Raw genomic sequence first — 11678 nt, 5'->3', positions numbered from 1 at the left:
GTTTAAGAGCCAAATTTGACTTTTAACATTAGCTTAGAACTGTTATTATTAAGACCTCATTTAACTGGATTAAGTTGTCTGAGCCTAGCTTTCACCCACAGAGCAGAGACACAGACACAACAAATATTAAGAACAAAAAAACTCCGTAAATCTTCATTATTTCTTTAATAAAGATTTAAGTCTTTATTTAATGGAAATTAATTCAAAGATTATTTACTTCATGTGGTAATTCAAAAATTATCAAGTGTTAAAAATGACGATTTTTGCATTTCTAGTCTACCTTCGGGTCTGTTTGCTTGATCCAGATTTTTTTACTTGAGCAGTTTGCAACACACATGATTTTACTTTCATTTAAATAATATGGAAGACGTGAGTAACAATACTGTACTCAAGGGTCTGCTTGTTACCCTTGAGTACTCTTTCCATCCCTGTATGCAATCTGAGGTCATATCCTGTGACTGAACTACAGTGCCTTTCCCTGCAATGATCATGCAAGTGAAAAGCAATTGAAAAAAAGCAATTGCTAATGAATACCTTTTTGTTCAGTCCTTGCAACGCCGTATAGAAAGATGCTTTCATGCACACAACAAACAAACAACAAAAACAAAAAGCAGCAGTGACCTTGAGGACCGGGAGGTGAGGTGGAAGTAGCACTGGGAATCAGCATCGTCCTGTTCCACTCCGAACATGTAAAAACGATTAATCCCCTGGCTGCCCTCTCCTTCAGCTGTGGGAAAATTCCTCAGATGTCATTAGGGGAAGCTTCCTCCTTCCGGCCATACGCAGAAAGTGTCAGGCAACTTAACTAGCATCCGTCCAATTTTATCCTCCAAGCTGCAGGTTAAGGAAAGTGTTGCTGAACAAAAAAACTCTTTAATTTCTCAGTCCATCTTTACCAGCCTGAAAAACTGTGAATAGGCATTTTAAAAGTAGATAATTTAACAGACTGCTTTCTGTTTCAATGCTTGTTAAAGCTTGTTAAAATATTGTTTCTTCTATACAGCAATAATTTATGAATGGTAGTGTTATAATACTATTGTTGGTAACTGCAGTTTTCTGTCAAACATCACATTTGTTATCTATTATCAATGGAGATAAGACTTGTGAATGACCTGGTGTGGGAAAATATATTGAAAGACCGAGATAAAGAAATAACAATTTAAATATATATGTATGGGTTTCAAAAATAATAACTAAACTGTGAAATAAATGTAAAGTGCATAAAGTACATATCTGTGGAAAACTGAATTAATAAACAGTGAAAAACAATAAAATGAATATTTATCTAAGTAAAATAAATGAACTTAGCAGCCAGGGCAGGTGACTTTTGTTTCATTATTTCATTTTATTATAAATATTTAATTATATTTATAGTACACAAAGCTGACAGCTAAGTGCAGGGAAGCAGGACAGCAATCACATTCCCTGTGGCGGTAAGCAGCAGAGGCTTCACTGGAAAATCTTCACAACTTCTCCTGAAGACTTTGGGAGAGTCAAGCTAAAGAATATGTTCAGGGAGCTGGGCGAAGAAGCAGAACAAACCAGCTTCTGGCTTTGGCTGAAAAGAAAAGGTAAGATGTAGTGAAGGAAAGGATCTTAGGGTCAGTAGTAGGGACACAGTACTGGGGTTAATGGAGCTAAACATCAAAGAAGGGTCCCAGCTGATGACCCTGCAGCTGGCCTGATGGCACTGGTGGAGGTGTGACAAGCAGCAGTGCCCTGAACGTAATTTTACCTGTGCTTCCATCTTACAGTCAGTTCCAACATGTGACTTTAAAGAGGCCATGGGTATAAAGTTTCACAAATTATGTGACTTTAGTGTTGTAAGATCATTCATTGTGCCATTGAATGTGGACTCTTCACCTTAAGAAGTTTGGATCATCTTGTTTGGATCATGACTTCAGCATACTTCATATTCTCACATCCCTTGTCTGATCTGAAAAAATGTAAATGGACTGTGCATCTTTGATGTACTTCATTACAACGACAGTCAACAGCATCTTCAGTATACTTTCCTAGCTTGTGATGAGACATATTGACTGACTGCAGACAAAAATCCATAAACCACTGTTGTGGCCTTGTTTGTTGTACTAAGCTGCAAAATCAAATGTGAGGATTCATCAATGCAATCATGAACTATGATTCTCCACCTCCACAAACAAATACTGATTGGTGTCTGTGTTGTATTGACCTTTAGTCTGTGTACTGGCATGGCACCGTTTGACACAACACGACTTATGATCGTTAAAACTTTCACTAAAATCTGAAAAAGTATCATCCTGAAGAATAATTGCACAACTGTTCCACATACATTTAAAGGGTGAAAAGGGTCAGAGTGACAGTGAAAGTTTGACAAGTAATAAATTAAAGAACTAGAGGTAAAAACTTTGGATTACAGTATTGCAATGGTGGATTTCATGGCAGGGTCTGGATCTTGGCAAATCTTCAGCACCACCCCAGCATCAAGAGAATAGGTCTAATAAGCCAAAAACAAAACAAAACAGCAATTAGTTCCACCCCATATTTGGTAATTTCAGACCTCCTTTTTTGCACCTAGCCACACTTCTGCTATTGGACCACACAACCAGCTTTTCTTAAAATTAGGAAGGACATAGAGTATTTGCAAAGATTACATAACATACAGCACATGGGCGCAAGCACTTTTTTCCTGCTGATCTTGCTGTTGAGTACATACTAATGTGCTTAATTCTGCCAATGCTCGTGGCAGCAGTATTGAATTCCCCTTATGGTGGAATCACTCTAGAATTTACACCCCATTCATTTCAATGATGAGGCTGACAAGATGCATTTTGCTTTCAGTGGTGAACTGATCCCACCTTGTTTGTCTCACACAAGGTTCAATCTGAGTGAACTTTGACCCGTGAAATAGTGAGACTCGCCATTTTCCAGTCAATTTGAGAAGATTGACTTTGTGTTTAGGAGGTAATGATAGGCTAGTGTGTATTTACCTGTTTTTGTGTACAGTAACTGTAGGATGTGAGAACACAAGCAGCAGAATCAGATGGAGGCTTCTTGGCTGGCAGTGAGTGCAAAGACACTGATAGAGAAAGAGACAAAGTGTTAGATCTAACTACTATAATCACGCTTTGTACTCAACTCTTAGTAAGAAATGAGATGATGGTGATGATGATGATGATGATGAACACTCACATTTTACAGGAACAAAAGGAAAGAGACACTGCAAGTTATTTCATCCCATTACACTGACTTTGAAAGTGGAGCAAAGCAGAAAAATTGCAGTTAGAAATAATGGGAGTGAAAAAGGGAAACAAACACCTATTATTCTATTCTATTCTATTATTATATATATATATTATTATATATTATATTATTCTATTATGGTCAGCCCTTTATTGATGGGGGTGTGTGTGGAGAGGACTTGGATAAAGTTGACTGCTTTGCTTTGCACTGCGCCTAGCAATCATACCACCAGTTACAATGAGCAGTAAGTGATTAAGAAATAATGATAAAGTAATTTCATTCTGTTACAATTAATCAAGATTTAATGCCAAATAAGGCCATAATTCCTGCCTTGTTTTCACAGTCTCATGTCTCTGCTGCATGACTCAGAAATGTCTAGCCATAAAATTTCCTACAGTATAAGTTTTCTAGAAAGACACATCTTTTGCCACTTTCCATGACGTTCCATACAGCCTTGGAAGAGGCTATTTTTATAAAGCAGGCTTAGATCCTGAAATGAGTTAATAATGAGTTAATCACACAGTAAATATTGAAGTTGCGTGTATGTTGAATAAGCTGCCATACAAGTTAACAGAGAGCGGCCTATTAGGCCCTATCTGATTACAGCACATCGCCAAGGCAACCGAGTGGCCTGTTCCCGCCAAGACCTTCTGCATGCTAAAGAGCACAAACACAGGGAACTTGACTTGGCCAACCTTGAGAGGTTTCAGATGGCAATAATTTTCTTTCAAACAAAAGAAAAGTAGCAAAATATGGTAAAACATGAGCCAGGATACACAAGAGAGAAACTAAACTGTAATGTGACAACAAATCCTCTGCTCAGGGTTTTTTTTCATTGCTACACAGAGATCTTGAGGTTTTTCCTGGAGCCAGTTCTCCTAAAGAAAAAGCAGTGCTCCACATGAAAAGGCAAACTGCTTCTGTTGGAAGATGGAGAAATACGCTATAGGCTAATTAGTTAGTAATTATCAGTTAAGTTTTCCTGAATTTTTATCCTGTGTGTCCTAAATGAAGATAATTACATGCCCCTTTTCCACATGCTCAAAATGTATCCTGTCAAGAAAATTAATCATCATTTACTACAGAAAATTAAATTATGTTATTAGAGCATCCAAGTCACATCAAAACATCTGATAGCAATCTTCTGATACTGATACTGTCTTATTAAAGACCTGCAATAAATGTAGTTTACACATTACTGTGTGTCAAATATGCTATCAAATGTTCAAATGTGGGCAGTATAAGCCATAATCAATTGAAGACTATTCTGCTATTGGTTAGGCCAGCCTGTGGCATAGGCAAATTAAAATGAAAATACACACATAAAGCCATTAAGCATTTTTAAAATTTTAAATACAAATATTATACTGATTAAACTGTCCATATGCCTGCAAAGATAATCCTTTAGAAAACAATCCTTCTTAAATAGGTTAAAAAGCAAAAACAACCATTACCAGAGGTTCTTGTGAGAAAGTCACTACAAAAATTAATAGCTGGTTCTCAAATAAGTGGAAGCAGTGGCTCCCAGGATATGAGCTTTAGGATTATGCTTACACCAGCTAACAGGGGAGGCTGCAAAATAAGCAGAATCTAATTTTAAATTCTGTTATTTTTACATGTAGATGTCTATTTGTCACCCTGCGCTCATGACGCTGACCGCATCTATAACATCTGTGTTGAGTCCTGCAGGACTCATGGTAACACACTCCCTTCGCAGCCCCCTACACTGAGAAAATGCAATAACTGTGAAATTAAACTATTCTTTATTTACTAGAAACCCCTTGGGACCCTGTCTGGGACTTGCACTTGACAATCTGCAATATGAGAATCATGGTGGGCTGGCAGTCAGCTTCCCAGACTACATCAGGAGGGGACTCTACGGGGCAGATCTAGTTTCGTAAGCTGTTCATAAAAGTGCAGAGTTTAAATTGTTTGAAATTAGTTTAAGCGGTATTGCATTTCTGTATAATTATGGCCAACTTTAACTTTTGTGAAACTTTCCCTCTTTAGGTATATGTATGTATGTATTTGCATAAAAATGATTTTTTTTTGTATGTAACTATGTATGCACTGTATGTATATATCTCTCCATCTGTCTATTTGATATAAGTAAACTGTATTGATTTTTGAATAGCAGGACCAAAATTGACTGTGCTTGCATGAAAAATGACAAAATCAGTTGGTTCAGTAAATGTCCCCAAATGACATATACAATATATCTACATTCAAGTGACAATGTCCTCTAGTGGTTGTGGTAATTACGACAGCAGCAAAGGAGGACATCAGGTGGCATGATTATACAGCAACAAAATCGACATAATAATAATTAGTTTTCTTTATGCAGTAAAATTTAAAAACATTGTTTACAAAGTGTTTAACATTGTCTGACATAGTGAAGAAGTAATACTGGATAGTACTAGAAATCCACAAGTCAACATTGTTTTTGTTTTTTTTTAAACCATGACCACAATCATTCCCTAACCTTAACCACATGGTTGTTGTTGTAACCATGACAACAAAGGTTGCCTAACCTTCAGGAGGCACTTATTCTAACCCAAACAAAGTTGTTTTTGTGCCTAACCCTAACCAAACCTGAAACATAGCATTATCGCATTTCATAAAAGTTATTTATTCTCCTCCTGTCACAGTTGCATCAGATCAGAAAATGAGACATCATCATCATCACTGAATTACCAAAGTGATGCTCTGTTATATAACAAAGTGTCTTCACTAAGCACAGCATTTCTTCCAATTGCTTGGGCTGTTTCAAATATTTATTCTTACTTTAAGAAATTAAATATGAGAAATTTCTGGAGGGAAAAGCAGCAAGTGATGTTCTTTTTAATAGTTCTTTAGGGCTCCCATATTGATACCAAAAGCAAATAACAAATTTGAGTGTTCAGTGGCAAACTCAAAACTGTTCCCTAGAGAAGAAGTTGGGAAGTTGATGGTGAGACAGAAAATTATATAAATGTTAAAACCTGTATCAGTTTATTATGCTTATGGTAAGTTATTTAACTTGGGGCCCATAGTGGTTTTCATTTATTGCAGAAAATAATTCACCTGCAGAAAAGATAAGCGCTGAATGACACAAATACATTTTGCTTCAAGAAAATTAAAACTGGAGAACGTGTCAGAGCTTGAATCCTTAACGAGGTAAATAGTCATTTCAGATTGACTCAGTGTGTGATTTCTGTCATAAATCTCTCCTTTTCCACCGTGGACAATAATGTGTGCAACAACTTTGAGGCAGATTTATCAACTGCACTGGTGGTAAACCTCTGTTCATTACAGTTTAGGACTACTCTGTGCTGCAAGATGATGGTTATTACTGTAAGCTGTGAATTATTAAATGTTCTGTCTGTTGATATAAAGGAGCCAGCAAAGCTCTTCCTGGAAACATTTCATTTTCTTATCTTCAGTGCACAACATTGTATTCTGAGGTATGCAGGTTTTAGGGCACAACTTAAAATAAGCAGTGGAGGTACTGTTATAAATGTGTATGTACCTGTTTTAATAGATAAGCTTGTGGAAGATGATTGTAAACAGTATTAATCCACTCGCTCCAGAAGGAGCCATAACCAAAAATTCCTTAGAAACCAAGTGTCTGATGCATTTTCTTCATTGTTATGAATCCGGATGAAATATTGAACTGGTTTTCAGATTGATAGGTTGAAAGTGATGTTTTGATCCTCATGCAGCCCAAATTCCAACCTTGACTTGAGTCCTTGCTGTAAGAGTTTTAAGGATTAGATGAAAGCAGTAATCCTCCATCACGCTAATTAGATTTACAAGCAAACAAATAAAAAAAAAAGTTCTTGTCCATATGACGCTTGTTAACTCAAATATACAGAGCCAAGTTTAAACATCTGGATAATATCAAATAGGATCATTCCAAAACATTTTCCGCTCGGCTTTTGATGAGTGGCTCTGTTCCCCATGCATGAAATCAAATCAGTGATTAGTGTGACACCGAAGACAAAGTGTGTGCTTTTAGCTATTGCACCTGGCTATAAATCAACGTTGATTATTTTCCAAATGCTAAAATGAAACAAAAAGATGTTTTGCTACTATTATAAATGAAACATTGCTAACACTGAAAAAACACAGTGATAGCTGGAATGTTTTCTTCAGAAATAGGGTTGATTATAGCCTTAGTAGCATGCTTTCCGGGTACTTCATGTTCTTCATATTCTTGCTGTAATCTTACTGTATTAGACTTGGCTTTACTCCTGTGATGGATCATCATTTCTTTTATTCTGGTCACAGTCTCCATATTCTATATTTCCACAGACATATTATAACATTTTTTGTGCTGCACTTAGTTTTTCACTATACAGGATTATGCAAAAAAAAAAGATCTTAAAGAACTCTAAACACAATTCAGGGAGCACTCAGAGCAAACCAGGTGCTGGCCAGCCATCTCGATCATTACTGCCATTATTCCTATCACAGTCTGCTGCCCAGTTGCTGCACTGGGCAGCATTTCAATCAGGATTCCTCTATGGTGTTCGGTAGCTACACAGGCTCTTTCGCCTTCTGGAAGGTGTGTAACCAGACGGTGGCACATGGAGAGTGGCATTTTCAAAAACATGAGTCATGTAAGGCAGAGTGCGACCTGACTATAAAAGCAAGACCATGCGTCATTGTGTGTGTGTCAGGATGGAGGTCGACATCTGAGGTGTCTACCACTGACTGATGATGGGGTCTGAATGGCAGCGAGATGGAGGTGGATGAAAGGAAGATAGACGTGTCTCGAGGAGGGAGTGAAAGCCGTGAATGGGAGGTAATCACAGTGTCAGATGAGAAGACTCATTAACAGAATGAAAAGGAGAAGTTGTTTTGTCACTGTGTAGCTTCTCATCTGAGCTGAGACAGGGGCCTTCCTGTCAGTGTATTAAATTGTGTTAGAAGAGGAATTCTAACAACACAACGATTCAGCTCATTTTACACACATGGGCTTTTGTTGTACACGCATGTGTGATGATGCTGTGGATAACCAATCCAAGATTTTAAATTACATTTTGTAGATACTATATTTGGTAATTCCATAGTCTGTATTCCTCAGTTTCAGGTTCGGGTTACTTTATTTGTACGTGTAGGTAGATTTGGTTTGCAGCAGGAGAAGACAGGCATCAATCTTGACACGCATTTTACAAAAAGCACAGACAGCAAACAAACATGATAAAGTGCTCAAAGCTCCAATAATCAGGACTTAAAAAGAGAAAAATAACAATAAAAACACACTAAAATACATAACCACTAGAATAAATAAGGTAAAATACAAGGTTAAATTAAATAAATAAACAATACTTCTATAGCATCTGTGCAATGTTGCTACGTCTTGTTCATCTGAGTGATGGCTGCTGGAACAAAGCTATTTTTATACCGCTTTGTTCTACACCTTGGGACTAGAAAACCTCTCTCCAGAGGGAAGAAGCTGGAATTCACTGTGCAAAAGGTGAGAATCGTCATTTAAAATCGAGCTGGTTATCCGCTGTAACTGTCTGGTGTACAGGGAATCTGGGTTAAGGTGTGGCTTGATCTAGGCCATTTAACAATTTGATTCAGAGAGTTTCTGTTCTTTAAAGATAGGTTTCCAAACCAATGACACCAAAGAAGAATAACTCAGTTCAGTAAAAGCATTGTAGAATAAGGTCATCATGGTTTTGTCAATATAGAAATAAGACAAACAACAAACAACAAAAGCTGGTGCCCCTTTTTGCACACGGCTTCACAATTTGCTTCAAAGTTCAGTTGTGAGTCAATAATTGTCCCAAGATATTTGTAGGATTACACATATTCCACTGTCTGACCCTTAATTGATATGACTTCATGTGTGTGGGTAGGTCTTCTAAAATAAATTATCATGTCTTTGGTTTGAGATTTGTTTAATTGAAGATATGACTTCTCACACCACTTGACAAAGTTGACAGTGACTGGGCCGTAGCTGGTCTCATTATCCTGGAGACAACTAACAATAACAGAGTCATCTGAATACTTTAAAATGGTCAATTTTCACACCTGTTCTGACATATATGTGTGTAGGATAAATAGTAGGCGCAAAAGCACACATCCTTGTGGGGAGCCAGTGGATGAGCAAACTTACCTTCACTGTTTGTGTCATATGAGTTAAAAAGTTAAGAATCCAGTCCACAAGATTGTTATTTAAGCCATATTGTTCTAAAAGCCTGCTGGTTAAAATATGGGGTAGAACTGTGTCAAAAACAGAGGAAAAGTTAACAAATAAAGTCTAACATGAGATCCAAGTGTTTAACAAGTAAGTTAAACAAGGCAACTGCAACATCTTCTACTCCTTTGCGTGGCCTATCAAGAGATCAAGTGCATTCTCAGTTTTCCTTAAGATTTCTGATCTTACCAGCTTTTCAAAGGTTTTCATTAAAATTGATATGAGAGCAACTGATCTTTGGGAACAGGGACTACCACAGCATCCTTCTAAACCTTAGGTACATACTGTGCCTGCTTATTAAAACAGTTACAACAAATTATTGAAACAAACAACTTGTAGTGAAATACAGGACTCAGTTCTTTTGTACAAGATTTAGGTAAGCGACCATAGATGTTGTCAGGTGCAGGACTCTTATTTACTCTTACTGTGAGCAAGGCCTTTTCAACATCCTATTGGTCTATGTCAAAGTGCAGATTGTCTTCAAGTTTGTGACTCAGTTCCTGAATTTCATTACTCAAATCAAAAGTATCAAAATGAATATAAAAATCATTAAGGGCATTAGGAAACTCAGTATCATAATTGAAGCCATCCAAAGTGACACGACTGCTGTTCTTTGGATTCTAGAGGTTTTTATAGTTTATAGTTTTCATGCTAGACCAGGCTGAGCCAAGGTTGTTTGCAGCCATCTTGTTCTTTAGTTCAGATTTATAGTTCTGTTTTGCTTTTAAAGATTTCTGTTTTCAGCTCTTTGGCAGCTACATGCAGATCAGAGGCTATTTTCTGTTTAAAAACAAGTTTCTTTTTCTGCATGCCGGACTTAACGGATTTGGTCACCCATGGTTTGTTGTTAGTGTAAACTTTAGCTCGCTTACTAGGAATGATCATGTCCCTACAAAAGGCAGCATTTGTGCATGTTACATCAACAAGTTTGTCTAAATCATCACTACAACTGTTTCAACATGTCCCAGTCAGTGCAATCATAACATCTGCAGGCAGAGCACAGATTCTTCTGTCTAGTCTTTTATGTCCTTTGTCTGTGACTTCTCTCTCTTTAAAACCATTTTATATATGGGCAGTAGATGCACACAGTTATGATCTGCAGGGCCCAGTGAGGGTAGTGGGAGTGATTTATAAGCAACCTTTACTGACCTATTAGAAAGATCTGCTGTCTTATCCTGCCTGGTTGAACAGGAGACATATTGGTAAAGGTTTGTGTCTTTTAAAGGGAGACATGGTTAAAATGACCCAGTATGAAGTTTGTTGCATCAGGTGAAATTGACTGCAGTTTTTGCACTACATCAAAGAAAGTGCTGGAGTCAGAGGCAGCATTTGCCTTCGGGTGGATGTATACTGTTGTTATAAAAAAGTTGTGGAAACTCGCGGGACAGATAGAAAGGACACAACGATGCAGATAAAAGTTCAACATCTGGCACACAGATGCTTTCTCTGCCAGTCACAGAGCTACAGTGTCATTTGTTAGAGTATAAACATACCCCACCACCTTGTGTTTTCCTCGTCACTTCAGCCTTTCAGTCCAGATGAAATGGAGCTCCAGAATCATTGATAAACAGGTTGATGTCCTGGTTGTGCTCAGTGAACCATGTCTCAGTGGAAGCCATGACGCAGCAGTCTCTGAAGTCCCTCTGAAAATGAACATTTCCCCAAAGTTCATCCACTTTGTTCCTCAGGAACTGGACATTCCCCATATTCACCGAGGGCAGAGGAATCTGGGTGAGCCACTCTATGATGTACTGTGCCCTAGCACATAGGGCACAGGCAGATAGACAGCCCCCAAATGCCTTATGTGACAGTGAGTTTAATGATTTAAAAAGGACATATCATGCACATTTCCATTTCTATATTTTTACTCTGGGGCTTTATTAGAATATCTTTGCATGATTTACAGTTCAAAAAAATCCTTATAAGGGACCAAGCCCAAGAGGCAGAGGACTTTTGGGCTCACCTAAGGGCGAGGACCCTATTGTTAGGGCCAGAGCCCCAAAGGGGCGAAGACCCTCTTGTATCTGTTTTGTTTCTTTCTTTCTTCTTTCTTTATTAATCTGCCACTAAAAATCAGAAAAATAAAATCAAAACTAAAATTTGTAGCTTTGTACTGCAGTTTTTCCTTTATTTGGGCCCAAGCACCTAGCGGTTCGCTCACACTCTCCATTCAAATATATGAGTGTCCAGCTGCAGTTACTTATTGTCTCTACACATCTGACAGTACACATTTCAGTCAAACTTTGACCAGGTCATGTGGGTTAAA

The 11678-nt window shown here is 37.7% G+C and overlaps 1 long non-coding RNA gene across 1 annotated transcript; it reads right to left on the bottom strand.

Moving 5' to 3' along the window:
• Positions 1 to 1393: 1393 nt before the first annotated feature.
• Positions 1394 to 11424, bottom strand: LOC121887012. Its single transcript, XR_006092889.1, has 5 exons — positions 10906 to 11424; positions 2970 to 3058; positions 2397 to 2476; positions 1864 to 1936; positions 1394 to 1558 (listed from the first exon to the last, which is right to left on the bottom strand). It is a non-coding gene; the product is annotated as an uncharacterized LOC121887012 (long non-coding RNA).
• Between the last annotated feature and the right edge of the window lie 254 nt (positions 11425 to 11678).

The sequence above is a fragment of the Thunnus maccoyii genome, chromosome 2, assembly GCF_910596095.1.
Source record: "Thunnus maccoyii chromosome 2, fThuMac1.1, whole genome shotgun sequence".
Lineage (NCBI taxonomy): Eukaryota > Metazoa > Chordata > Actinopteri > Scombriformes > Scombridae > Thunnus > Thunnus maccoyii.
Note: the sequence above shows the minus strand (reverse complement) of the source record. Positions and strands in the feature narration are given on the sequence as shown.